This window comes from Coturnix japonica, chromosome 6 (genome assembly GCF_001577835.2).
Source record: "Coturnix japonica isolate 7356 chromosome 6, Coturnix japonica 2.1, whole genome shotgun sequence".
Lineage (NCBI taxonomy): Eukaryota > Metazoa > Chordata > Aves > Galliformes > Phasianidae > Coturnix > Coturnix japonica.
In genome coordinates, this window is record NC_029521.1 from 23,209,505 (window position 1) to 23,233,340 (window position 23,836).

General features: G+C 41.2%; 1 long non-coding RNA gene across 9 annotated transcripts in view; it reads left to right on the forward strand.

Annotated features, from left to right (window-relative positions):
* Positions 1–3,029: 3,029 nt before the first annotated feature.
* LOC107316155 overlaps positions 3,030–23,836 on the forward strand; it is a 68,211-nt gene continuing 47,404 nt past the window's right edge. For 4 of the 9 annotated variants that reach the window (XR_004307757.1, XR_004307750.1, XR_004307752.1 and 1 more), the window contains exons 1-5: positions 3,030–5,247; positions 12,390–13,299; positions 14,032–17,787; positions 19,081–19,211; positions 20,490–20,583. This is a non-coding gene — a long non-coding RNA (uncharacterized LOC107316155). The other 5 variants (XR_004307755.1, XR_004307753.1, XR_004307756.1 and 2 more) reach the window with 5 other exon arrangements.

Here is a 23,836-nt window from a genome sequence, read left to right on the forward strand (position 1 = left end):
CCAAGGGCAAATTGTTTTTCATAAGAGAGGAGCTATAATAATCCGAGACTTCAAAAATCAGGGTTGCCGTGTACGGGTCAGAGCAAAGATTATTGTTGCCAATCTCCTCAGCTGTGCAGTGTGAACTGGAATATAATATTCTCTGGATCATCCAGGATATGAGGAGCCTTAGCTGAAGATCTGAGTCCAATATAAATGGTGTTGAAGCACCTAAGCAATCCAGACATAATGCTTCTGATTTTTGTATGCCTAAAAAATGCTTTAAAGATGAGGGAAATGCAAGCAAGAATATTTGCACTGAACAAAACAGCCACCAGTACATCTATTTTTCTTACTACCTTTTTAGGTCACTAGTTAAGGATAGCGAGATAAGCTGTCTCTCAGCACCTGAGAGCCCTCGAGAGCTCATCATTTACGTTTACCACTGTGCTGCAAACTGTGGCAACAAGAATGTGGTTTCTAGGCAGTTTTGTTCCTAAAGCCAAGAGCCAGAAGGAATTTTACAACAGAGAGAAGGGCAGCAGTCCTCCCATCCCATCCCATCCCATCCCATCCCATCCCATCCCATCCCATCCCATCCCATCCCATCCCATCCCTCCCCATCTCCGTCCCATCCCTATTTCATCCTCTTTTATTTTTTCCTTTTAAACAAAAAACTGTTGAGATTACATTATTTTCAGAGACCAAGTACTGATGCAGCTTTCTTTAAACTGAAGAATTTGAACCCACATAGTCACGAACCTTCTGCTGAACAAAGAGAATGTGCTGATAACTTTTGTACTGACCAAAGGCCATGGAGATTGTGTGTGTGCTTTGTACAGCACGTGCTCTGCCCTTTTACTTCTCCAGCTGAGCTACCATGTCCCTAGGAAGCTAAAGATCAGCTCTGCATTTAGCTATTCTATTGCCTAGCTGGATGTGCTGAGATAAGAACTTCAGGTTGAATTTATAGGTGCCCAGATCAAGTTCATTTTGCTACAGCATGTATGGCTTAGCAGTAAGGATGTGTGAGATTTGCTCCCTCCCCAGAGAAATGTCCGTGTTACCATTCCTTCCTGCAGTGGCTGAGCAGAAAGTACTTTTGTAAGAATGCCATCACTGCAGCTTCCCATTCTACCAAACACTGAGGCCATAGACCTCTGCCAGGAATCAGGCAGAGAACACAAGTAGCCCTCAGTAATGGAACATTTTAGGGGAGCATACTTTGCTTTTCTGTGAATAATTATCCTCACACGGGCAGCATCTTTGGATGGATCTGGAGTGACTGTGGTGTGAAATGGGCATTTGACTTGCATTCATCTGGGATCAGGACATGCAGAGGAGCACTAGAGAGAGATTTTTCCTGCACATCAGGAAGCATTATTTTCACTGTATTTGGTGTGATTTTCTGTACTCAGCTATTCAGCTGCAGCTAGGTGGTTAGAGGCTCATCACTTATCTTTGGCTCTGTGCTGCCTATCGTTCTGTTCCCTCATATGTCTTAGCTTATGGTATCATTCTGAACATTTTGATTAGGAAATTTCCCTGACTTGGAGCTGTTTCTGGTGGCAGGATTTTTGTGTGTGTCTCCTGATAGTATCTAAACCTCCTCTGTTCAGCACTCTTTAGGGCACTTGTCTTTCAAATGGCAATTACTATGCCTTGTCTGATTCGGAGATCTCTCAAAACCCTGATCTGACATTAGATCCTAAGAAACTGCTTGTTTTCTGATGCCTGAGAATATTCTTTCATTAATGTCTTAATTTTACTTTTCTTCCTGCCACGGAAGAAAACCTGAGCAGACCACATGCATGTGCATGTAGAGCATTGTGGATGTCACTGATCACCCTGTATAGGTTTGTAAGGAAGTTTTTACATATGTCCAATTCACCTGTTGCATTCTGTATCTATGAAATCTCTGGGATAGTTTCAGACAGATATGAATGTGAGCTTTGTTTTCTAGAAAAAATGCATCCAGGATAGGAACTCTAACCTAAGCCTTATGCTTGTTCTGTGCTGAAGAACACCATGAAAGACATCAGGGAAGTGATGGACAGAATGTAAGCAGTTTGTGTACTTCTGTCCATACATAAATCACAAATGAGTCTTAAGCAGCTTTTCATTCACATCTTATTCTTCTCCATCTCTAGAGTCAGCACATATTTTGTCTGGTTATAGCTCTCACCACAACACTGGACATACAAATGTCACTTTGAATCTTCCAGGATTTATGACTTTACTTAAAAATTTAAAAAAAAGAAAAAGAAAAAAAAGGAAAAAAAAAAAAAGAAATTATTCGGTCAGTCTATTGGATATGCTGAGGAAAATGCTATATGGATGGAACTGTGGAGAGATTAAACTTGACAATCATAGTGCTTTTGTGACCTACCTCTCCAACACACACTCCTGCTGATGGAAGATTTTTTGGAGCATTTTTTGGACTTTGGCAGAAATGAACATTAGCTCCTCTTTCCCTGCGACAACTTCCTTCAAATTCACTTTTATTTTTTGTTTCTTTATTTAGGAAAGTGTATCTGATTGTTCTCTACTGAGTTTGGCCTCAATATAGTACACTGCAGTTATTAGCAGTGGAGGGAAACTGAGCTGATCTTTGAATATTTTTCTTTGATGCGGCATTTTATCAGATGGCTTCTACTTGTCCACTAGATATTAAAGATGCAAAATGCTCATTTGAATGGCTCAGATCACCTGTACAACATTTCCCACAGCTTTTAAACCAGCAAGCCAAATCCTGTGGATTAGATTGATATAAGGAATAAGAGCAAGAAAAACCTCTCTACAGTTGTCAAACAAGTAAATGCATACGAATTTCCTCCGATAAACATCTGCAGGTTGTTTTGGAATAGCCAGACTTATTACAAATGCTATAAAGATACTACTGAAATTAAGTGGTAGGAAGAGAGCAACGAAAACACAGCTATTAATCTCTGTGCATCCAAAGATATCCTGAAGAAAAAGATTTTGGGAAACATGTATTACTGTCTTTGGTTTTCTTTTTTTTTTTTTTTTTTTTTTTAATTAAGAAATACCTTCTCACCATCTGAAGTCCATGTGCTGCTTTACTTTCCAAATCTGGATCCAGAGAATCCAAAACAAACCATTCACTGCACACCTCGCCTTGCTGTAATTTACATTTGGCATCTGGATGCAGCTGTACTGACTCTTCCCAGGTAAGAAAAGGTCATATTCATCATTCTATTTTTAAATATTCCTTATGTTTTTGGTTTCTTGTAGTACACATCCTACCAGCCCATTAAACTATCATCTTTGTTGTGTTTCTATGAAGTTTACCTTTTTCCCGAGGCTGGTGAAATGAATGATGATGATGTACTTCTTACAAAAAAGCATCTATCTTTTAAACTCCCACACCTCCCCTGAGCCTTCAGAACTGTTAAAAGTAAATTTAAGGCCTTTATTCTACCATCAATTCACAAAGACTGACAGTAGTGTTTATGTGGAGTCCACAAGTGCCACCAGGTATGTGTTATTGGGGTTAAAATCTGAACTGCTCTCTCATCAATCCAATTTGCTGTACTGTCCAGGCTTTATGGTAATCCAGATCGATTCTGTACAATGAGGGGAGATCAAAGTTTGTTTGGTTTTTTTTTTTTTGTTTTGTTTTTTCCTATTAGCTTTGAGGAAAATAAACTTAGTGGACAAGGAAGCCGTGAAATTTTGCCTTATGAAATTGAGCTGTCTCTGTCTCGCCCTCTTTCTTAGAATTTCTCAGGTATTAAGCATGAGACTCAATTTGTATTCTAGTTTCATGATGGAATTCAGATGAATGAATGAGTACTAAGCAAACGGAGATTGGCCATTTCTTAAAAAAAGCACAGAGTGAGATGCCTGCAGATGAACCCAGGCTGTTTCAGACATATTGTGAGATGTCCTGGCGATTACCAGAGCTGGGAGAAGTAAGGGAAAAGATTGTTTGAGAAAGGTGGTACTTCATTTTAGGTAGAGATTTTTCTAACAATCCCAAGCATTTCCCAGCTTCATGAGAAGCATTCAGAAGGTTGTTCCATTTTGTGTGAGTATTGTATTGTGTGCTGGTTGTTTCTATAGGAATAATACAGGGACCTTCCAATGAGAAGTGACACATTAGCAAGGGTTGACAGGGATGAAGATGGTTTACACTAACAATCTCTAATAATCAACAGCATTAAAAGGTGGAATAAACACATTCAGTCTGTACTGCACCTTGATCCCAAGGATGGGCTTGCTCACCCCTCATGCCAGTGACAACCATTCAGGAAGCACAGAGGGAGAGACTGTGCTTCTATAACAAACTTTCCTAGTCTTAGATCTTAGCCACAAAAAGGAATTCCAGGAAGATGTAGGGCATTCTAGGGAAAAGATAAGAAAAAGTGAAAGGGAAAAAGAAAGAAAAATGAAAAAGAGTTATGGCACTGAGACAATCTGTGCAGGAAACCTGCAGTAAACTACCACAGCTAGTACTGGGAATTCATGCTAATATAAATATCAGTTTGCATGCTTGAATTTGAAAACTTACAGCTGCTTTGTTCAGCAGAGTTTGTACAGTCACATTCTCTCTGTGTGCACATCTTGTACTTCTGAGTGTATTAGCCTGTAGCTAAATCAGATGAAGGGGTCCAGGACAGTAAGACTTGGGATAATTCAATTCCCATGAGGATTTTGGAACATAACCACTACAGATTGTGCCAAAGTGAAAACTAAGCACTCTGAGAAATTGTATTTGTTCCCTGGTTGTACATCACTTATAGGATATTCTCAAAAGAAATGAGGAGACCACAGGAAATGCTTTTAAGCTGATATGCTGGAGGCTTAGAGCCACGATAGTTTTCTGATATGGACTAAAGTCATTTTAGAGTGCTTTGATTGTGTAGAAGTGCTACTTCTGAGATGACTTAATCCAAACTTTTCTGCTTTGCCTACATTCTGCCTGATAAAATATCAGAAACACAGAATAAAGCAAGAGAACAGCCTCCACTGGAGATATGTGTGTAACATCAGAGACCAAGCACAGGTAGAACAAACCCCACTGAGCAGCATTAAAATTAAATGGAGCATAGCCTTAACAGAGTGAGTCATATCCTCAGTCCCTACACTGCAGCCAGGGAGATGGGTTGGTCAGTGAGCAGCTACGGTCTTTCTGCGCTCATTATTATTTGTATAGTCTGTGCGTGTAGGAGCTCAGTCATAGCTGAAGATCACTGCTGTCTGCACTGTACAAACCTGAGAAAAACCAGATTCCACCTTGTGGAGGTAAGCACATTTTGCTGTTCATTTAGTTGTTTTTTAGTTTTTCTTTTTTTTTTTTTTTTAATTGCATCTGTCACTGTTTCCTCATCTTTTAGTCTGCTGCCTCCAGGGAGAAAAGGAAAATATTAAATATCTCATCATAGGATAGAGAGAATAATGCAGAGATATTTTCACCTCAGTACAAGACACCAGGGTTTGTTCTTTCATGGTAAATAGTATCAGATCCCTCAGGGCATGGGGAAATTTCAACTGTAGATCGAAAATCGAGCTGAGAGCCCTTCTCTGGCATGGATTGATTTCAGAGGATCCAAAGGGTTAATGAAACCAGAGTGAAGCTTGGGGAGCTCATCCAATCTCCATGCGGGTAGAGAGATGGAATAAGGGGAGCCCTGGGGCTAAGCCTTCCACTGACTCTAACAGAACCTGTGAAAATGTGATCTCTGGAAATGGACAAACCAACCAGATTCTGGAATAGCAGCAAAACTGCAATAATGGCTGCAAGCTGAAGTTTTCTCATAGTGAGTGATGCCTTTATTGTGCTACAGAAAGTGCTTTAGGAAGGCTGTGGAAGTTGGCCCTCTAACAGATCTGCAGACTCAGACTATTCAAGGGACACAAGGGTACTAGTCAGCAGAAAGCCTTGAGGTAGCAAAATCTGCTTGTTTGTCCTACTTCATGATAGAAGCATTCCTAACTGAGAAAAGCTTTGGAGGAGACTAATTCAGTCATTTGGACCTTTCACATAATTAGCTCAGTTGGTGCCTTCTAGGACCTGGAATGCTGCTGCTGAAAATGTTGAGGTATTTCTTATGTTCTTCATTGTATGAAACCACAAGTGATAACAAATCCAGCTATCAACCAGTCTTTTATCATTATGCAGCATTATGAAAAATCTCCTCTCCATTTGGATAAGCCAATAGTGCCATTGATTGCACTGATCTCTTACAGTTGGCGCCAGACTTATGATTCTTTAAGCCACAGGAAGATTATCTTGGTTTCTTTTCAGCTGCATAATTTGTTTCTTCCCACTCACTGCAAGAACACATTTGGGACTACCTGGCTTTCTATCTTCGAGTACCACATTAGGCTTGCTATCTTGTAGGAACTCAAGTGATTTTAGGGCTTTGGTTTTTTTTGTTTTGTTTTGTTTTGTTTTTTGATTTTATTTTTTGTGAAGGTCAATGACAGGATTCAAATCTGTTTATATCCCAAGGTGAAGCATAACAATCTCAAAAAGCATAATGTAAAACTTCCTCCTCTACTGTAATGGACATTGCTCTAGATCTAAGGAAGATGAAACCGTGCCTCTAGGTGTGTAGGTGGACCATATCTGTCCAATATGGCAGTAGGAACAGGTTGAAAACTTTGTGTAGCTTTTCTGTGTGTGTTGAAATATGGACCTAGCGTGCAGTGGGGCATTTAAATATTTGCCACTATGCTGATCCATCTAGATCTTGCAGTGGCCTGCACTAGGCAACCAACCAGCAAGGGGAAATCATTGTGGCATGAATGGGCTGCAGGCAAGCAGCATAACAGAGAAGAAAAATGAGCTAATGTACACCCTAAGGCTTTGAGAACTCCTAATACTTGGTATGTTTTCACATTTATCACACAGGAAAATTACAGATGTTTCTCAGGAGGTATTCTCACATCATCATGACATAGTCCGGATCTGGTGTCATGTTCTAGTTGTTACATCTGGCTGTGCAATGAGGCATGCCTCATGACTCTGAACGTCTGCAGGCTTCCAGTGATGCATGATCACTGGTCCAGCAGCAGAGGTGGCTGCAACAGTGCTGAGGGCATTCCCTCACCTTCACCTGGAGACATCTGCTTGGAGAAGGTGATGGAGACAGAACTAGGCTTTCTGCTGTTTGCTCCTACTCTACTATCCAAACTGCCTCAGAGCATCAGAAGGTGATACTTCCCCACGGTAATATTATCCAATATTAAAAACCCGTGAGACTTCATTTAATGATGTCATCTCACATATTATGGCAGAATATAATATGAGTAAAATAATTAGAGTGTATTTTGTGGCAAACCAATATAAAATGCAGTGACAGATCTATAGCCATATGATGACTAATTCAGGGTAAAACCAGCAGTGGCTGGAACCGTCTTGCAGAGGTAACACGACTGTTTCCTCAGGGCCTTCCTTTGTCTAGTGAACTTGATCTCTTTTAGGGTTGTTTATGTATTTAGGTCTCTGAAAAACTTCTGGCAACTTTCTTTTCTGTTGTGGTTAAGCAGATGCATTAACTGCCAGAGGGCAATAAAATTAAAGAAGTCAATAGCAAAGAAAGGCAACCATTAACCTTATTTGGCATCTACAAAGCATCTGAAACTGAAATGGACTTTACAGAGACATAAAATGCAGTTTGTGTGACAAAGCTCTTTGTAGATCCCACATGGACCTGGTGTTTTTTCCTGCTTAGAATAGCAAGAATCTGGTTTTCACTTGATAAGCTGGTGTAATATACTAGATTGCAACTGTGTAACCCTGGAAAGCTCTTAAAAAATAGCCTGTTCCAAGGATTTCAAACCTCTGTTTAAAATCAAGCACCTTGTAAAACTGTTAGAAATTGAAAGTTCTGATTTTCTGGCTGCTGGGTGTGAAAACTTCTGAATATCTGGCAATGGCAAATAGTGAATAACACAGTTTTCTTGAATTGGTGCCTGAATCTACTAAGTTTGATAGCACTCCCAGGAAGCACATCCAAGGATTTATCTGAGAATCAGCACATCACAAGACCCTCTGGGAGCCTTCCTTCAGTCCTTCATAGATTGTACAGCTCCAGCCAGCTGGATGTAAGTCATTAAAGCTCCTTATTCTATCCATTAGTAGATTCATTAATATTTCTCTGTAACTTGGGACACAACATTTCTCATGCCAAGCTTAGGAAAGTTTTCTCTTCATCTAATTTTGACTTAGAGACAGTTATAAGGACCAAAAGCTCACCATGGAGAGGAGGAAAAACTTTTTGTAAAATTTAATCTGTCATTGTGTGCAACATTTTAGAGGAATTTCACTTCAGAGATTAAAGTCTTCCACAGAAGACTGTAGGGGTATTTAACTCTTGTCACTGCACCCAGTATTCCTCTCTGAAGTTTATTAACCTACTAGAAGCAAGGCAACGAGCTTTTCATGGCAGGCTTCCTGAAGAAAAAATGGAAAATACAAAACATGTCTCCTTCTAGGAGCTGAGAAACTTGACAAACATAGTGTTAAACTGTTCATATACTCCAGAGATGGGTACCACTAGAAGGCTGCCAACTTAAACACAAATAATTGTTTTGGGGTAGAAAAACACAATCCATGTATTCTTTCATATACACTTAGACTGAGTTATACTTTTATTCTTTATATATGTATGCATATATTATACATACACATGCATATACAAACATATGTATATGACATATGTGTATATATATATATACATAAATATATATATGACCATATATTTTAACAGCAACATCTGCAGATGTTCTCAGCGAGAATTTGTGGACTTACATTTGCAGAATTTTTCTGTAAACCTGAGGGGAAAAATAAAAGAACCTTAACTATTTGATTCCTCCAAGAGAAAATACCTCAGTGCTGAAACCAGCTGGAGCACTAATTGTTCTCTGAAATGTTGACTTGGTTACTTTTCTGAAAGCAAACAGTAAGCAATTGCTCCTCATTATTTACCATGTGGTAATTCAGCCTTGATGTCAGAGGTTAAGCATTTGCTTTTTGCTCTTGGTCACATGTAAGAAAACTCATTACGTAGATTTTTTTTTTCCTTCTTTATTTAATAAAGGTCCATATTTGCTTAGAGGAATTTATGGAAGAAGCAAACTAGGGGCAGCAGGAACAAGCTCAGAGCCCTGCAGGGTGTACTCTGTATTGCCAAAGTCAATATTGCCTTTCTGTACACAAAACAAGGAGCCCTCAGGCTCTAAAAACAAGTACAAAAACTCCCTTTCTCCAATTTTTGGTTTAGCTTTCCATCTGGGATATAATCTGATTTTTGCACAAATAGCAGCACTACTGGAATTTGACTTTCTCTTCAACATTTTCTACCTACTTGGATATTTGTAGCATTTCTCCACTGATCAGAGGTTAACCTCTTGTCCTCTGGTTCTCTTGTGTTTATACTCACTGAAAGATTGGTACAGCTGTCAGTGATGTCTGTCTAGACAACACAGGACTGGAGCTGGGGTGTAGTACCGCTGATAAGTCAAACATTCTAATTGAGAAAGACAGAGCATCATGGCCAGAAGGGCTGATGTAAGGATAGGATGTGCAGTGGCCCACAGAGACAGTTGAGGACTTGACAGACCGCACTGAATCCCATGTATTTTGAGCTTTGTTTTTTGGAGGTCCATTGGGGGCATTGTGGGGTCTAGCTGCTGAAGATGTGGGTTTATGGGACGATTGCTAGGCCTGTGAACCTTGCCCAGCAAGAGCTTCTGCGGAGAGTGTCTGCAACCTTCAGCTGAGCAACTGTTGCCACCATCTCTTAAATTGCAGCCACATTTCTTTCTGTGAGTGGCAGCATTAATAATGATGAGCAGAGTCTCTTCTTGCCACATCTACCCTCACAGCCTTTCATCCCTGGTCCTCAACAGGTGGGCTTGATCTCAGCATGAGGTAAGCAGAGGCTGTCAGAGAGATTTGTGACGCACTGCCACGTCAGGATAGGGACTTTTCTGGCCTTCCATGCCAAATTCCTCAATACATTAGATGCAGCTCCTCAAAGAATGGAAATTCAGAGGGCCAAAATACGCATCTGTCTGTGTCTCCTTGCTTCTCATAATCCTTCTCCAACATCATATACACCTTTCTTCGTCTGCCTCAGTTCAGAATTCTTTGTTCTGTTGAGGCTTCTGCATAGCTGAGGACTTCAAAGCCTCTGCTTAATTTGTGTTTGTACTTCTAAGTACTGAATGAAGGTGTTTGGCAGAGGCAGGTTCTTTCAGAGTATTTGTGTATAAACATGAAAGTTACAACCTTCTGCTTCTTGCTGCTTTCATCTTTTCAGGCTCAGAGATAAAAATGTAGTTGAGTTTTTGGACTCTACAGAAAGTTTTATTAAAAGAATAACTCAGGCTCAGAAGTTCTGCTGAGCTCCTTTTCTCTTTCCCCATCTCCTTCCTTTTTATTTTTTTGTTTTTAATTTCCCTTGTTACTTGCTCCTGTAATCGAGCACTGGTATCGGGCTGTTTTGGTGGATGCCTTCTTGCATTGTTGCTTTTTGGGGCACTGGGGCTGTGTACCTGGTGGCTTCCTTTGTTACAGACGTTGACACTGTCCACTGCACAGCTCCTGTCACCACTGATGAGGGTGAAGGTGTGAAAAACTGAGTGTTTCAGCATCATGTTGCCAGTTTGTCTCCAGATTGCCATGGAGAAACATACTAAGGATGCCTTTCCATTGACAACAAAGCAAACACAGATGACTAGCTTCAATATTGGCTTTTCAGGATTTTTTTCCCTGTATTTCAAGAGGTAGTTGAGCTCAAGAAATCTTTCAACACAGAGGTGAGAACTGGAGTGTCCTAGTTGCTAATATAATCTCTTTAGAGAAAGAGGTAATTATCAGACATTGGGATATTTGTGAGTGATCCACCTCAGTTACTTGCAGGATGAGCATCATATGCATATGGCTCCTCTTGGAAGCTTACTTGCTTTACTTGACTTTTGTGTCAGCTGGAATCTGATAATTTAACTGTTAATGACTTGTACCAGTGCAATTGTTGGTCTTCCATCACTCATGAAATATTGTCAAAAATTTACTGCTCCAAAGGCTATGCAGAGCTTAGGTCCTTGAGGTATACTTTTTTTCCTAATGCTGAGCACAGTAGCTATAATATTACATTTCTGTGCTTGAAATAAACCTTGCTGAACTCCATTATAACAAATTTCAGTGCTTCACTTCAAGCACTTCATTTGTATGTAGAGAAACAAAAATACCTAATATCCTGCAAAGTGATTAACTCTTGTGTTATTGCCAATGTGACATTCATCCACAGACATATTTCCTGGGATTAAGATACTGGCCATGCTTATTAGACTGGGCCAAGGATATGGGATATCAGGTGGAATTTGCAGCACTTTCCTTTTAATGAATATTTTAATGAGGATTTTCCATGTTCAAGTTCTATCACCTGCACTGACATAAAAGTGCAGTGCAAGCTTTCTTTTGAAGTCCACTAGGATTTCCTTAAAGTTATGGTCAGATAATTTCATTGCTTGCAACTATCATCTCCCAGGTGAGAGGAGTCAATTTCCTGCATACATTTGTGCAGATCATTTCCAGAAAATGTTGTTTAAGATATCCCTTTTTATTTTGCATTACAAGATGCTGGAAGCACGGCAGCTTTCAATTTCTGCAGTTCAGCTAAGGGTAGGTAAGTTCTTTAAATATGTATTAGTATAAATTCAATAAATATTGATGTAAAAAATGCTTTCTGGTTACTTGGTACCTGTGACCCTGTCTTTGCTAACTAGTGCTACAAAATCCTTAGAAATCTGAGTTGTTGCTGAAAGAAATGCCATTGAGAATTTTTTTCCCCCATTCATTTTTCTGAATTCCTCCCATTGCATTTGGTTGAAAATCTCCGTGGGTTTGGGACAGGAAGGATTTGTAAGACTGTAAACCAATGTGATGCTCAACAGAAGCATTGCCATTCCTCACCAAAGCCCACCTCCTCTCTGACCTCAGTCAGCATCTGGACAGCAGTCACCCATAGAGGGCACATTAAAGGATTAAGGCCTTAATGACAATTTTAAAATGTCATTATTAAATGGGGACTTCCATCCTGCAGAACACTTGAAAAATAACATTTGTAAATGTTTCCTGAGCAGCATATTCCCTTTTACATTATTTGATCCATTTGTATGCTAATAAGAATTCATCTTCCATACTACTCAGTCTGTGCTTGAGCAGTTCCACACTGAATTCACGATACTGCGTTTTGTGCTGTCAGGATTTTACTTATATTTTTTTAAAATAGTATCTCAATAATTAATTACAGATAAATTATTGACAAAGCAGCAGCAGATGCAAAGGATGAGTGCTCTGTATCTCAGAAGCTTTTCAGACAGTTATCTTTGCAATAGCACTGATCTATATACTTTTTATATTCTCTTTTCAGAAATAAATCCGCTGCTCGCCTGGCGTTTGTTGCTTCCTGTGATACTACAAACTACTGAGAGAAAATTAGCATTTCATCTCCAAGTATTTCCTTAACCAATATACATGTCTGTTAATAATATCTCCCAAGAGAAAAATACATCAGTATATCTATACTTCACTTCAGTGAAGAAAACCCTGCATATTTAGGAAGCATAGCTTTGCTATCAGAGAAACTGTCAAGTTAACTGCAGATGCATAATTCTGAAATATTCTGCTCGTTTAAAATTGCCTGAATGTTCATATATCATTAGTAAGAATACTGCAATTAATTAGTTACGTAATTAGTTCAAAAATGTTGTTGAAACTTCAGTTCCAGCTAAAAGAATGTTTTCAGGCTCTTTTCTCAGCTTGGTGATTTTCTGTGCATTTCTAAGCCTCAGTAAGTTTTTGGGTACACAGTGTTAGTCTGAAGTATTGTAAGTTATGCTGACTCCCTCTTGAGCTACTGACCCAAGGCTGGGAGGCACCTCTGGAGTTATTCATTCCAACCTCCTTCCTGAGGTAGGATCAATGCCAAATGCAGGTCAGGTTGCTCAGGGCTTTGGGCTGAGTATGCAGAGTCCACAGACTTTCTGGTTCCCTTTTTCAGTGCTTAATCCTAGTGAAGAGCTTTTTTTCTTAAGTCCTTGTGATTCTTGTTCCTCGTCCTTTGATTGTGCTTCTAAAGGAGGAGCATGGCTGCCTTTTCTGTAATCTCCTTTCAGGTAGCAGAAGAGAATAACCCAATTCCTCACCAGCTTCTTCAGCTCCAGTCTGAACTTCCCCAGTACTTTCAGCCTCTCTGCATTCAGAATGTGCTCCAGTCCATGCCGATGGACTTTGGCTGGGCTCTCCCCCAGGATGTCAGCAAACCATGATGGTCCCATCAGGTATGAGTGTGCACAGTTGCTGTGACTCAGGTGGCACACACACCAGTCTGGTAATCTGTGATAACCTGTGGTATAGCTAAGCAATGCTAGCCAGATCCAGAAACATGTATAGTTTTCTTCCAGATCTCCAAATCAGACTGAGATTCAGGCTGGACATCAGGAGGCATTACTTCTCAGAAAGGGAGGTCAGGCACTGGAATGGACTGCCCAGGGTGGTGGTGGAGTCAACAACCCTGGGGGTGTTCAAGGAAAGACTTGATGTTGTGTTGAGGGACATGGTTTAGTGAGAGCTATTAGTAATAGGTGAATGGTTGGACTGGATGATCTTTTAGGTCTTTTCCAACCTTGGTGATTCTATGATTCTGTGATTCATATCTCTGCAGAGAAAAGGCAAACAGAGTCTTCCTCTTTAATGTGACTGTGAAATATTTAAGAGTTTAGACTAAGGAAGTAATTTCAGGGCCTAGTTCACCATTACAGCTCTCCTCATGAAGAATCCATCTTCAAAGAGCTACTCCAAGGCCAGGGATGTCAAAAAATATATTTCCATTGACTTTTGCACACTCTGCTTTCTGTTCTAAAGACAATCCAATTTTCAACTAAACTATCAATTGCATTTGGTGTAAAACATGGGCCAATTTCACATTTCGTCTACCTCAAGGAGAGAGGACTGCACAGCTGTACTCCTGTTTTCATGAAGCACAGCATAAAAACCATGTTTCTTGTTAACAGCACCAAGAGCTCCGCATGGGGAAATGAGCTGCCTTCGAAAAGGTACAACTCGTGTTTTAGCCTTAGAATCCTTTTCTCTTTTAAAGGTCGCAGTACAATTTTAAACTCAGAATATTGCAATGCATTTAAATGTCTGAAATATAGGGTAAAGAAGATTTACTAATATGAAATAGAAATGAAGGGATCACATCTACCTTCCTACTGCCAGAACTGACTCATCCCAGGAATAACAATTTCAAGCACTGAGAAAATGAAACTGGCCTTTTGGTGCCATAATCTTAAACTTGTGACCTCACTGCTCCTCACTGTACAGAGGGGTGATAGTTTCTGCAACAAGAGGCTGTTTTGGTGCATGAGGGGAGAGCTGTGAATTTGTTCATTGTGACTTTCACAGGTGATTTTCAACACTGTCCACTGTTACTTCCACATAGGCAAACTGACAAAGGATGAGGCAGGTAAGTGGAAAGTGAGATGGGGAGAAACTGGCTAAACAGAAGGTCTGGAAGTACATTATGTGATATTGGGTATTCTATAGAGGCCACTAGGAACTGATAAATCCTCAGTACTGCTTTGAAAGAAATTCAGAGCAAGACTTTATGGTAACCAAGAACATTTTTAGTAACACAAGATTATGATAGGTGTGTATTAATTTTTCTCCACTAAAATTCAAACTTATACAAGCAATATTTTTGGAGGAAATACTTCATTAAAGTATTTGGACCTTCAAAACATACCAGTTGTTCTATCTATAGGACAGTAAAAAAACAGCAAAATACCCTCATGACTATATTTCCCTAAAAAAATGGATGAAATTGTAACTATATAAGTATGTGTGTATTGAGTTTTATTCCTAACACTGATTTAATTGCAAAGGCCAGGTAAAATAGAGATCAAAGCATCTACCAAGCTGCTCGCTTAGCTCTATAAAAGCATGTGGTACTTAGAAGACATAAGAAAATGATAGTAAATAGAGATTTACAATGTAATTTGTAATAGAAGTTTAACTGGGGGCTCATTGTACTAAATCCTGTTGAGAAGAAAAAGCCTTTGACTCTGCCTGGAGAGAGAACAGGATGAAAGACAGAGTTTTATTGCACTTTTGCCTAAAGAGAAGATGAATAACTGAGTCACACCAGAAATCTGAATCAGTACAGAATGTGAAAGCTGGATCTGAGTCCTAATCTGATGTCCTCATACTAGAACAGTCTTTCCTTGTTTTATAAAGGGAAGGGGAAAAGCTATATTCCAAATTACCTCCACACCTTGCAGTTGAATTAAGGAACATAAAGGAGTGGACTGCACTGTGCAAGCAGCAGTGGACTGCCATGAAGATAGATGGTGTCTGGGATGAGATGGGGTGAAAAGAAGAAGCAAGTGGGTTTTTTCCATTGTGGTGAGTCATGTAAAGCAAGAAAGCACTAAGAAGCTGAGTATTTTTTCCTTTCTTTTTCAGCTGCCACAAAGAAGCCATCTCAGCATCCATACAGTTAAGCAACCTGGGCTCCTTCTGTGTACAGGGAGTGATTGTTTCTTGCTTGCAGAGGGAAATGCACACACACGTGCAGCCATACGCTTAAGAATGGTTTAAAACTGTCATATTTGACTTCCTTGCCCATATGACAATTCTCTTCAAAAATAGCCCTCCTGGCTGCAGGCTGGCAGAGCTGCTCCTGCCCTGATTTAAATGACAAAACTCAATTAGAGTTTGAATCTGTTGCACTGAAATGGAATTGTCTCTTGCAGCCAGAGCTCGGTCACGGATGCGACGTCGGGAGCTTTGGAGGCTGTGCCTGTGGGGAGGGCAGCCAGGGGGGCCTCTGAGCTCCTTGGAACATGGATTTCCCATCTGCTGTTGCTCTGGAAAGGGAACTCCATTGCTGTTCTCCACGTATGTACAAGGACCAGCTGCTTCTTGTCAGCTTTTTCTGGCTGACCACCTCCATGCTTGAGGGGGCCAAGGGGTGGCAGGGACCTGCACTCAACTATGTTCATGAGGACAGTCTCCCTTAGTTTTGCCCCTCTGGCTTTGTACAAACCTCCTTCCCATTCCAGGCACTTGCAAGTATTTTGGCTGAGCTGGAGCTAAGGCAAAATGTTTGGCTTTCTGGTAACAGGTTCACCACAGGAGATTCCCCAGTCCCTCACTGCTCTCTCCTCTCTCCTTGTTGTCCCACAGCAGGCTATTTCCAGACACAGAAGGAGACACTTCAATACTGCCTCTGCTCCTTGTAGATCTGAGCTGACCTCAGCATTTTTCTCATCAGCATGCACTGAGATGTATGTCTAGAAATCAACAACTGCCCCATGCCTCTCTTATCTGGAATCTCAGCCTAACCTTGGTTTATAAGTCACTTGTGTTAAACTGTTCCTCATAAATAGCAGCTCCCAGCATGTCTTCTTTTCTCTGTGGCTTGTATTTGTGTGTGAGAGGCAGAAAACAGGTCTAATTTACATCAGTGCAGCTGGCTCCTCTGATCTGCCACCTGGAGACTCAGCCAACCAGGAATGTGTGCTTGCAAAGGGGCCAGGCCTCTGCTTCCTCTGGCTGTGTCTATCTCTGTATTGGCCATGGGCAAAAGTACCCCTGACCCATCCCTCAGGAACCTGCTGGACCACCTGCAGCTGGTGCTGTGGACCACAAGAAGGATCCACTTGTCCAAGCAGTGCAGCAGACTTCAGCGATCCTCTTCCAAGACTGATGGTGCAGAGATGTAAGTGAATTTATGGAGAAAGACCAGGAAAATGGCTCATGCTTTGGTGGGATAGATTGGAAGGCAGGCAGGGTTTGCCAGTAGGTGCCTGACATACATGGCTGTGTATGTCCCTTGATGAATGTCAGAGCTCTTCAATGAGGAGGGAAGACTGTTCTCACTGGAACAAATCCCACTGAGATGGGCAGAGGAGATTTATCCTGGACTACTCTTTTTTTCTAGAAATAAAATCACCACAAGCACAATATAATAAGAGTCTATGTGAATATGAGCTAACTTACCCCTGTGCTGTCCCAGGAGAGGACAAACTCTTTTTTCTTTACCCATGAGGATGTACCCTGGGGCCTACCTGCTGCTGTCTGACGTTCCAGACAATCAAAAATCAATTCAAACCTCAAGACATGGCTAGCTTTCCTGGAGACTGAATGAGAGGGATGGGGTAGATGAACGCAGTGTGCTGTTTTCTCTCTTTGCATATTCCTGGAACCACAAAACCAGTTAAAAGGAATAGAATGGACTAGCTAAGAAACAGAAACAGTGAAACAAAGCACTGGCTGATGTCCAGTTCCACGTGGCAGATAGGGCAAGTCGTGTGCCCAGCCCCCTTCATGGAAGTGCTCGGATCCCAGACAGAGCACCTCTCCTTGACCAGGTTGTGGTGTGAATGATCCTACTATAAACTACTTTTCAACAAAGCTCCCTGGGAACCAAGCTCTACAAAGACATGAGAAAAATCAGCTAAGCCTGGATGGCTGAAAGGCAAAGACTGAGAACACCCCATCCCTGCTCAGGCTGCAGTTCCTGCAGCAGTAGTGGTGATTACAGCACCTGGGATTGTGATGGATGGGAACAGCATTGGCAACTGGGGACAAGGATCAGACCCAGGTGGGAACAATTCCTAGTCATGCTCTGCAGACTCCATACATAGCAGGCTCTGCCTGCAGCTGAAGCATCAGTGAATTCAGAATAGAAAATAATGTGAAACTGAGAGCTTTGCCTGCTCTGAAGTTCATTAGAAAGAAGTAAGCAGGACTCAGAAGACAAGGTAAGCAGTTCAAACGTGGTGTCTGTGAGGCATGTCAACCCCCTGGGCAGGTCTGCTGTTCCACACTAGCTCATTTGCCCCACAACTGCGGTAGAGGGGCAATCCAGTCCCCCAAGCAAGCTGCATGGAGAAACAGAGCAGCCAGTGGCAGCAGGATAAGGGAGATCTCATTGCCAGTCTGGGCTCAGGGAGAAGGAGTGCCTCAAGCAAGTGGGTTCAGAGGAAGCAGGTCAGGATCAATCCATTGCTGAGTGCAGTGCCATGTGGCGGGGCTGACTGAGTGCAGCCACAGAGCCCTCTGGTGTTGTGTGTGGGATGGCAGACCAGCTACAAGAGCTGCCCTTTATGAGAACAAGGACAGTAAAACATTACTTAGGTGTTTTTTGTTTGTTTGTTTGTTTGTTTGTTTTTGTTTAAAATGCATTTCTTTCTTTTCCTGTGTGTGTTCCTAGAAGGCAAGAATGGGAGTAATGGAATGATCTGAGTTCCCCTTGTTTTGCTTTTTCTCCAGAGAGCTGTACGCTGGGAGATTTGCACTGGAGCTCTGCCCTTGGTGTTACCTGTTATTAATTTGGTGATTTCCATGAACATGTTTTGCCTTCTTGCCATTAGAGAACCGAACCTCAGTAACTTATTGCTTCAGCCAATAGAGGTCTATGAAGAGTCAGTTTACTTGTAGAAATCCTGTTGACATTATTTTATTTTTAAAGGAAAAAAACACCCATTGGCTGAACTGTCAGATTTCTGCAGTCTAAAAGTTCAGGCAGCTTTTCTTTGGGCAATATTAGAGCCACAATGGGCTGTTCCACCCAATGCTTTGTGTACCGACCTTTGCAATCTTTGTTACAAAAGAAAAAGTGGTGAGTAGAAAAGGTTTTACCAACCACCTATTTCTTTCATAAGGTAGGGGTTATATTTATTCCCTTCTGTAGTACTTTAAGCTTTTCTCCTTCACCTGCGAAACACCTAAATCTCTTTAAGGCTGCAAATAACCCCCTTCACTGCAATATCTCCTTAAGGAAAGCCACCTCAGACAGGAGGACGTTTGAAGGACCAGGACTCCTGCTCCAGTGCAGTCCCCAGACACAGAGTACTGTTTTCTTCTGGCATGCATCAACCATTGTATAAAAGCGTCTGGGAATCCTGGTCATTGTAAAAGATTATAGGACTTTATTTATGATGTCATAGGTATACTTCTTCCTCTTTTTAATGGTCTCAGAAAATGTGAAGCCAGAATGGACTATTAAATCATCATGATTTGCTCTCTGATGTGTAATGTCTTCTATTATGTAGGCACTGATCTCCAGCAGATACCACCCACAAGGTAAAAAGATGTCATGAAAGCTAAGAATGCTTTAGAACTACAATGGAGGAAACATGGGTAGAAAATACTTCTGAAATGATGTCCCCTACTGATAAAAAAGGTAAGTGTTGTCCTTCCCTTTGTCTACATTAAATTGTAATTAGTCTGTCTTAACAAGACTAAAATTCTTTCCTTCATTCACATCCTGTGGTCTCCAAGACCCTGAGAATCCAAACAGGTAATATGACTCAATCATCTAACTACAGTGCAAGGGAGCCCTTGTTTTCAGTCATATCCACAAGTGTCAGCTGTATGTCAGAATCTCTTCTTTTCCTATTTATATCCTGACATACAGGAAGATTCCATTTATGTGATGTGTTCACAAGGCTAGGAGGAGGTTAGGAGGAAGACGTGTGTTTTGGAACTTCCTATCCAACAAAATGGCCTGTTCTGATAATTCAAGATGCTGTCAAACAAAGTAAAATGTTTCCCATGATGATGCTGTGTATGTGTCAGTTTCAATGCATTCTGCATTTTGGCTGTTCAGGATTGGATTTTTATGATATGATCCCTTGCCTTCCCCCTTACCTCTCCTCCCTCCTTAACCCTCCCCCCCATATTGCAGTCAGCATGTTCTTATTTGATCTGTACTGGTAATATAAATGCTAGAATGAGGACCTGTTTTAGTAGCCTCTTTAGTTTACATTGATTACACTTTTAATCTAAGCTTCTTCATTAGCACCCTAGAAAAATATTTGGATCAAAATTATTGTCATTTTTCAAGATCTTCCCTTCAGAATCAATCTTAATTCATGCAAGTATTTTTATTCGTTGCAAGTTTGGGAAATAAGGCTAAGAAAATTGTTCCGATTTCAAAACAAAACTCTTGCATTTTTGTCTTCCTTGTTCTCAGAATGTGTGCTCATAAAAGCTGGAAAGCTTACAGGTTTGAAAAGCAGTCAGTTCAATAGTGATGTGTTGCAGCGTGACCTTTTTGGTGTTGCATTGTTGAGCCAAAGCAAACAAGGTGCAGCCCAGAGCAGCCTCTGGTATAGATCTAGTTACACCTTCTGGTGAGAGACCCGTCCTTGGTCTGGCCCACAGTAGCTACAGTTAATGTCTCATTGTTTACTGATTACCCCTCTGTCTTGTAAAGCCACCTGTTCTACTGACTGTAATTGAATTGGCTGTCTGTATTAGGTTCTTAGATTCACCATATGCTCTCAGTCTAATATTATTTATTCAAGATTAGTGGAAACAACACCAAGAAAGAGCAAACAAGAATCTAACAGAAGAGGTCACAGAACGTCTTGTTGTGGCATATGGTGTTGTAGTCATCGTGGAAGCTCTCCCGTGGGTGTTTCAGACCCTTACATATTCTTTACCTTTTGAATTTGAGGTGAATTTAAGGAGGGTGCAGAAGAAGAGAGAAGCATCATTCCAATGGATGGGAAAGAATCTGAACTGCCCACCTGGGGATTTTCAGAGGAAAGGTAGGTCTGTAGAAATCGCACAGATTTTCAGTATTTCTGTCTGAACACTTATTTTGCTTCTCTGACGGCACTCATCTTTCAAGTGTGTTTGCATGGATTACCTAAAAGAACCCTGTTATTTGTGAGCCTCTCTCTGTTCCATGGTACCCTTGCCAGAAGGTGTCTCACTTGCGTGGTCATCGCAAAAAATCATAGGGCCATTTGTTTGCTGTGAGATATCCTTAGGTGCACTGTATGTTGCTAGTTTGATTTCAAATGATGTATTGCAGCCTGTCAGCAATGTGGTTAAGAGAATATATTAACTTAAACTAGCTGATGCATGTGCAAGGCTTGAGTGAGCACAGCATATCTCATAAGTGCTAGTTAGCAGCAGAAATATAAGAAAGAACTGACTAGTGATGCAGGAGAAGGTTCACAAGTACTGCAATGATCAGCAGAGCAGAAGGAGATGAGAGGAGGTGACAGATTCAGTGTCAGAAATGGGAAGTGTAGCCTCAGTGAGAGAGGAGATGCCTGGAGAGGGAGGAGATCCCTGGCCGGAGGAACAGGTGTAACCAGAAAGAGGGAACAAGTGATGGCAGCTCTGCTGCTGTGCCAGTGGTCACATCCCTGTGCCATGCTGGCCCCTTATTCCAGCTGGATCCCATCTGTGCGAGTTGTTCTCCCAGCGCTGTGTCTGGTCCTCCCATGGCGTTCTGTAGCTCTGATGGTCTTTCAGAATAATTAACTCGGGGAAGAGCAGAAAGCGTGAAGGAATGAGGGAGAGAGAAAAAAAGCACAGCTGAGAAGTTCTTTTATTGAATTTGGCTTCCCTTGTTGAAGGTTTGAAGCCATGAAAGATGTTTTCAAGGAAGCAGAAGTTGCTGAAGGAATGGATTATTCAGAATGTGAAAAGTGCTGATTACAAATTACTCTGTGTATGCTTTAGGTTGCTAAGTGGAAAGAGATCTTAATAACTATGCTGATAAACGCGGTATTTTACCTTGTTATTTTTATTTATGTCTTTGGAAATATGCTAGTTTGCTGCATAAGTAGGAAGGCATATTTAATCTTGGAGCAAGCCACAAACACACTCAAAGAATTCCTCAATATAGCAAGAGAGGAGGATTTTTTCCTTTATTCTATTAGCATTTGGTATCTTATTTACTTCAAATGGTTCTCAAGCTTTTCCTGCATGAAAAACTTCTGGGGTTATGTGGCAGATCTCTGCATCCCAGCAATACATGAACCTCACCATGAACGGTGGAGCAGGGTGTTTTTAAATATGGATAATTCTCAAATGCTTTAAGATTTAGAGCATTAAGAAAGAAAATACTGCCAGGTAAACTCAATTCCTTAATTCTGAGTGAAAGCTCTTGCTGTCTTCGGCTTAGAAAACAGTTCAAGGGCTGAGTTGCAAATTGAGGCTTTTTCCCAAGAAGAGCTTAAAGCAAGTTTCTTCTGTTTGCTGGGCAGAAAGATCTCCTGAAATAGCTGTTACCCAGTCATTCTTAATGGCTGTCCCCTGAGGCAGACAGGGCCTGTTCTGACGGTACTTATTGATCTATGTTATGAAAACAATTACAATAGCATTCATGAGCCTTGAAAACCGTAAATAAATATAGCACGCATACTTTACTTAAATCAATAAGTTTGGTGGGGGGTATAATATGCCTCTTGAAGCATAGCTCTAGGAGATTATCATGCTTTACAGTGCTGGAGAGGGCTCTGGTAATGTATTTAATAATGACAATGATAAAAATAAGGCTTAGCAAATTACCTGCTTCATGTGGTACTGCAAAACCTCTTCTCTCAGCTGGCCCAAAACCTCTCCTAGCCCCAGGGTCCTTTCTGCTGGAATGACAAATAATTCAGGCAGGGCTTTGCACAGCAAAAGAGGGAATGGCTTTAAACTAAAAAAGGCGAGACTTAGATTTGGTGTTAGGAAGACCTTTTCTTACTTGTATGGTGGTAAGGCACTGGAACAGACTGCCCAAAAAGGCTGTGGATGCTCCATATCTGGAGGCATTCGAGACCAGCTTGGATGGGGCACTGGGCAGCCTGATCTGGTGGTTGGCAACTTTGCCCATGGCACAGGGTTGGAACTCAGTGATCTTCAAGGCCCCCTCTAGCCTGAGCCATTCTATGAAAGCAAGTTGTCATTTCAGCTGGGGATCTCAAGCACCACATCAGTACAAATAATTTTGTGTAATGATTTCATTTTATTTAGTCTCAGGCTTTGTCTAGAGACTTGCAGAGAAACCATTAGGCATGTCTGGGATTGTTATGAAATTCTTCCCTCAAAAGTGATTTATCTGATTGAGGGTGATATTATCAGCAGTCTCTGACTATTCCTGCCCCTGTGGAAGCCAGCTCAAGACGCATAAAAACAGGACAGATCTGAAAAGAGCCCAATGTGAACCAGCACATCAGGCCTGTTTTCTGCCATTCAGGTGGTCTGCCCACAGGAAAGGATAGAGCCATCCTGCCATGGCCTAGCTTTTTCCAGCTGGAGCTATAGCTACTGCTGCAGAGCTCCACGGCCAAACTCCATGCTGGGAGCAATCAATAGTTGATCGATGGGACAAAGTGGTAGGTGTTGGGCTGCAGAATTGTGTCCTGCATCCTGGGTTTGCTGCCTGGCGTTGTATGTTCTGCATGCCAACTGGCGATAGCAAAAGTGAAGTAATTTGAGCCGATGAAAATGTGCAATTGCAAATTCATGTTCTCTGCAGACTACTCTGAGCACTAAACAGTTGTTCCAGAGTACCTGGTTCCAACCAGAAACAATGAGGACAAGCATGACAGTGGTCAGAAATGAATTTGAGGACAGAAGCCTGGTAACTAGATAAACTCCTACTGTAACAATCAGTATTGAAATAGTGTAACTATGTGAATTTTAAATCAGGCCTTTTTAGGGCATCTTCAAAATAACAGCCTCTGGTGAGAATGCATCTAATTTACTGAAATTCCCAGAGCTTGACACATGACAGCCTCAGCAATGCAGAGCTCTCCCTGCTTGATTTGCCTTCCTTCTCCCTTATGGGCCCATTGATGTGGCCTGCCTGATCTGGTCAACACCCCCGTGTCTTTGCTACCAGAGCATGTAAATACATGTGATAAAAATGAAATTTGGGGCACTACATTAAAAAAAAACAACACATACATTTATACTTCTTGAATCTTTTTTGAAATCCTTCATCTACAGAGTTAAAAACTGGAAACTATTCTGATGGAAAAGACTTTGCTTTAAAGAAGGTAAAATGTACTACCG